The sequence below is a fragment of the Diachasma alloeum genome, unplaced genomic scaffold (genome assembly GCF_001412515.2).
Source record: "Diachasma alloeum isolate Michigan unplaced genomic scaffold, Dall2.0 Dall_scaffold_00441, whole genome shotgun sequence".
In the NCBI taxonomy this organism is placed as follows: domain Eukaryota; kingdom Metazoa; phylum Arthropoda; class Insecta; order Hymenoptera; family Braconidae; genus Diachasma; species Diachasma alloeum.
Window position 1 is genome coordinate 319,980 of NW_021680580.1, and position 5,999 is coordinate 325,978.

Below are 5,999 nucleotides of genomic sequence, written 5' to 3' on the forward strand. Positions count from 1 at the left end.
GAAAACAAAATAGCTGGACTTACTGTACGTGTGGTCGCAGCCTCGGAGCTTCCCAAGAAGCACAGGGTTGTACTACACGTGGAAGACCCAGATCTAACCGCTCAAGAAGCACTGTGCTTCCTTGAGAAACAAAATGCAGGACTGCAGGCCAGAGAGTGGGTTGTCGCTCGGGGCAGTGAGAGTAGGGACGCGAAAAGTGCCCACTTCGTTGCGCTGATAGACGACCGATCACTCTCTGTTCTGAAAGCCTGCAACTTCAGACTGCACTGCGGGATTCAAAAAGCTACTGTCAAGCTGCTTGCGAAAGACCGTGGTGAAAGTCAGAAGAAGGGTACATAGAGGTACCAGGAAAGTAGTCATCATTATGGCTGCAACCCGGGTGCACATTGTACAGATAAATTTGCACCACAGCAAAGCAGCCTCGGCTACTCTAGTCAGGCTGTTAGCTGGGATGCAGACTGTCATAGCAATGATCCAGGAACCATGGATAGTGGACAATGCTATTAAGGGCCTCAGTGGTTGTGGCAGAATCTATCACGCAAACACTCAGGAGAAAATTAGATCTTGCATTGTTATTAAAGGACTAGACTCTTTCTTCTGTTCACAGGCTAGTGAGGGAGACCTGGCTGTGGCACAAGTGGATCTGGGCCTGGGACAAGGCGAGGAAATGAGCCTGGTTGTAGGGTCAGTTTACATGCCCTATGACTCGGCTGAACCACCTCCTTCGAAAAAAGTAAAGGACCTATGCAACCATGTGAAGGAAAGGGGACTTGAACTCCTGCTAGGTTGTGATGCCAACTCGCACCATGTAGCATGGGGGAGCACCGGCATTAACGGCAGGGGGGAAAGCCTCCAGGAATTCATAATGGGGGCCGGTCTAAACATCCTTAATAGGGGGTCAGAACCTACCTTCATAGATCGGAGACGACAGGAGGTCATAGATATCACTCTGGGGACGGATAGAGTGGCAGACATGATTGGGGACTGGAGGGTCTCAAAGGACCTCTCAGCGTCCGATCATCAAACCATAAGAATGTCCATCCACACAGTGAAAGAAACGGAATGGGTGAGAAACCCAAGACGAACAAACTGGGGAAATTACCGAGAGAGTCTATCTGACAATCTCAGGGATATCATCCTCAGATTTAACAACAAAAAGCAGCTGGAGGAGGCTTCGATTGCCCTAAACCAGGCCATCATGGACTCCTTCGAGACAAACTGCAAGCTTATCCCGAAAGGGCAGCCCACTGAGACTCCTTGGTGGTCAGAGAGGCTCGGTGGGCTGAGGGGCAAAGCTAGAAAAGCTTTTAACAAAGCTAAGAACATGAGAGCGGGCCCCCGTAAGGAAGACGCATGGAAAACTTACAGAGGCTTGCTCGCAGATTACAACAAGGCAATAAAGGCAGCCAAAGAGGACTGCTGGAGGGCTTTCACAAGCAATGTGGAGAGTCAATCGGAGACCTCTAGGCTGGCAAAAATCCTTGGAACAAACAAGACTCCATATCTAGGGAGCCTACAGGCACCAGATGGCAGCCACACGGAAACCATGGGAGAGACTCTGAAACTCCTAATGAACACCCACTTTCCAGGCTTCATACAGGCCCAGGAGAGAGATAAAGAAACAATGCAAAATCAGAGGGATGTCTACGAAACCCATGATTGGGCATTGGCAAATAAAGTAGTGCAGCCCTGGGGGGTCAAGTGGGCCATCAAAACCTTTGAACCCTTCAAGGCACCGGGACCAGACGGGATCTACCCAGCCCTATTACAGGAAGGGATAGAGACTATCACGGGACCCCTAACCAAGATACTCAGAGCTAGTATAGCCCTGAAACATGTCCCTAGTGTGTGGAATGAGACTAGGATAGTATTCATTCCCAAGCCGGGAAAAACCGGTTATATAAAACCAAAAGACTTCCGTCCTATAAGCCTCACATCCTTCATCCTGAAGACCCTGGAGAGGCTGGTGGATAGACACATCAAGGCCGGGCCCTTGGCTGACAGACCCCTCTCCCCCTGTCAATATGCATACAGAGAGGGAAGATCAACAGATACCGCCTTACATCACCTGGTGGGACTGATTGAGGGACAACTGGCGGTCAAGGGTTTTGCCATAGGCGCCTTTCTGGATATTGAGGGGGCTTTTGATAGCACTTCGAATCCGGCTATAGAAAAAGCCATGGAAGAACGACAGGTGTCCAAGACTATCATTGCTTGGACACAAAACATGCTGAAAAGCAGAAGACTGTCGGCAGGACATGGGAGGGCATGTGTGGAGGGACGTCCGACTAGGGGCTGTCCGCAGGGGGGAGTTCTCTCGCCCCTGCTATGGAACCTGGTTGTAGATGGACTTCTAAATCAACTAAGTGAGGCCGGCTTCCACGTCATCGGTTTCGCCGATGATGTGGCAGTTGTTGTGAAAGGCGGATTTCTGAGGGTGCTAAGGGACCTGATGGCAACAGCCTTCAATATCATTGAGGACTGGTGCAGGGTAACTGGCCTATCGGTAAATCCAGCCAAAACAACAATCCTGGTTTTCACCAGAAATTATAAACTGGAAAAGATCCAACCTCTGAAGCTAAATGGCTCGGAGATTAACTACACCAGCAGAGTGAAATATCTGGGTGTCCTCCTGGATAATAAACTCAGCTGGAAAGAACATATCTGTACTCAGAGAAATAAAGTGTTTGCCTCTATGTGGGCATGCAGGAGAGCTGTGGGCAGGACATGGGGACTCAATCCTAAAATGATGCTCTGGCTCTACCAAATTGTTCTACTTCCGAGACTGTTATACGCTGCGGTCATTTGGTGGCCGAGGGTGAGTAAGACGGAAACAAGGAACCTGTTGAAAAGCCTACAGGGAACCTTCCTGAGGGCTGCAACAGGAGCCATGAAATCGACACCTACTGAGGCGCTAGAAATAGCACTCAGTATCCCACCCCTCGACCTTAGGGTTGTGAGTTGTGCTACCACAACTGCATATAGACTAAGGTGCCAACTAGAATGGAAGATGACGGGCCAAGGCCATACAAGGCTTAGCCTAATCAATGATCGACCCTTCATAGGTAAGACGGATAGGATTCCTAGGAAGTATCAGATCAGGAAAACTTTCAGAACGAGTATACCACCCAGACAGGAGTGGCTAGACTCGAAACGTAAACCAGGACCAAGAGAGGACTACTGGTTTACGGACGGCTCTGGCTTCAATGAAAGTTTTGGGGCAGGCATCTACCGTCTGAAAGATGGCTTCGGAGAGAGTTTTCCGCTGGGCCATCATTCAACCGTCTTTCAAGCAGAGATGCTGGGCATACTTAAGTGTGCAGAGTATCTGAACGCGAGAGACACAAAAAAGATGAAAATATTCATCTGCAGTGACAGCCAGGCGGCGATACACGCCCTGGAAAAACCCACTACAGAGTCACAGGTGGTGTGGGAATGCATGCAGGCATTGGACACACTGGGTAAAAACAACCGGGTCACCGTAACCTGGGTGCCAGGTCACCATGGGATTCTGGGTAATGAAGAGGCAGATAGGCTGGCCAAGGAGGGTACAGAAAGTGTGCCCTCACACGGCCTGCTTGGCATGCCCTTCGCAGTGGGAAAAACTCTTATTAAAGATCATTTCCAGCGGGATCATGTCAGGCGTTGGGAGAAAGTTGCGACCTGCAGACAAGCGAAACTGCTTATGAGAGGGCAACTAAGAGTTAGGACCAGAAAGCTTCTGGAGTTGCACAGAGGGGATCTGAGGGTAGCAGTAGGGCTCCTTACGGGTCATACAGCTCTCAGAGCTCATCTGTTCAAGATGAAACTTGCAGAACAAGAAGACTGCAGACTGTGCGGAGGCGATAAGGAGGGCGTCATCCACATTTTATGTGAATGCCCCCTATTAGCACTCCGTCGCTATAAAATCTGGGGCCAGGCTTTCCTGAAACCAGAGGACTTACAACAAGCGGCTGTCACCAGCCTTATTAGCCTAGTGAGAAACACAGGGCTGGGGCTGTGTGACTGACCGAAACTAAGGCGGAAGTTACAAAAGATCGTATGATTTAGGTGACTCTGGGCGCTTCAAGTGACCAGCCGCACTTTTTTCATTCTATTCTATTCTATTCTAATTCAAAAAGGAGCATTAAAATTAATTTACAATAATACATTTCGCACTCAATCATACGTAAGGAGATCCAAAAAAACAATGATAATTGTTAATGACGAAAGCCTCAAGTCTAATGGGAAAAATCGTAACCCCAAAGGTGATTAACCTACTCAAGGAACCTCCTCAACCAATAGAAGGTCCCATAGTTACTCAATGGCTGATCCTCATGCGCAAATTAATTCTATTCCCTATTATCTACCCTAAAGCGCGGTCTCGGAAGGTCCGCATCCCGCCAGCGAGGTTTCTCCTAAAAAATCCGCATTTATCAGCATTAACATTTAACTCCCAAATTTTATCCGGTACTTCACCAGCCCAAAATAGAAGGGATCCGGGTCTCGAGGTAGCCTCGCGTGTCCAATTCGCAAGTACCGATTTTATCCACGCCTAACAGTTTAATCCCTAATGTCTCGGACAATGCCGAAAGGAAAAAAAAGCCTACACTTCCGAATAATTGACCCGTAACGAATCTCCTGCCATTACGGCGAGGCATGCTTGGCATGGAAGCGACACAAAATCGTCCCGGAAAATCGAGACGCTCGTGGTGGACCTCTCGGTATTACAGCGCACGCAGAACAAGGACCATCCACCGAAGACGGACGGCTCTTATATCGTCGAGACCGGAAAATTAATCGAACACTTCCCGCGTTAGCTGAACACCCGGAAAACTACGTGTTATTCTATGCCATCCCACTGGCATCACAATAAAATAGGAATAAAAACCGTTTAGCTCCGTCCCCGCACGAGAGAGAGAGACGGCACACAATAAACAATGTAACTAATTTAAACGCTTGCGACAATCTGAGATGAGGAAAAGCATGCATAACTACCTGAAAACCCCATCACCAAAACCGAGTGCAACTCATCTGTGGCCGATACGCCACATGTTGTTGGACGACTCGGCGTCTACCAGGAAAGACTCGCTGGTAGGCTCCCGTTGCCTGTATCCTCCTCAAAAAGCCCTCAATTTTCACCTCCCGAATATCTGGCTATCTGTGATGGCCCACAAAACTCGAAAAACTGCTCCCAAAGCGCGTGAATAATGAAGCTGCTCTCGTCTGTACTCGCCAGCGACGTACACACAAGTATAATGGCGGATCTCTCTCGTCTCCCGTGGTTCTCGGAAGGGCCGGTGGCGCTGTCGCATTCCCATCACCCCTTGCACCCCATCCTCGAGCGCGCGACTTTCGAATCAAATTCGAATTTTCCCATATTTTTCAACCCTAATAACAGTTTATTTTAACGCTTTTCGTCGGTAAAACGGCGGTTGTTAGCCCTAATAAATACTTTCGTAATGTGATTACGTCCCAGGGGTCGTAATCTGGAGGATCGCAGAGGTAAAAATAAGCAAAAGAAACCCAATACTAAAAGAAACTCCAAACAACTGTTAACTTCTCGAAATTTTATTATAAAACAAAACAGCCATGACAATCCTAGGGGTTACTAGGGCTGCGATAGCCCCCTAGGCCTTGCACCCAAACCCTGAAACGTAACTCTTTTCCTCCTACGATCCCTTGACCGAGCGCCAATCTTGCAGCTACTCTTCCACTTACCCCCGGGACTTAAAGCGGAGGGATTTGTAATGATTTTTCTTTGGCCTCAACAAATACTCAATAACCCTAACCCAGAAGTCTCGATTATCCAAACACGGCCAACTCATTACCTTCGTTCTCGTAATCCGACAAGTCTGAAACGCCAAAAACCATAACGCTAACACTGGACTTCGGGGACAATCAGCAGCTCATCCAATCCTTATTTCGTGTATTTAGGGCGCCAGCCGATTTTTAGCAACGCGGAATCGACAAACCGCAAACGGAACCGTATTTTCTTAAAACTAAATACTGATCGTCCC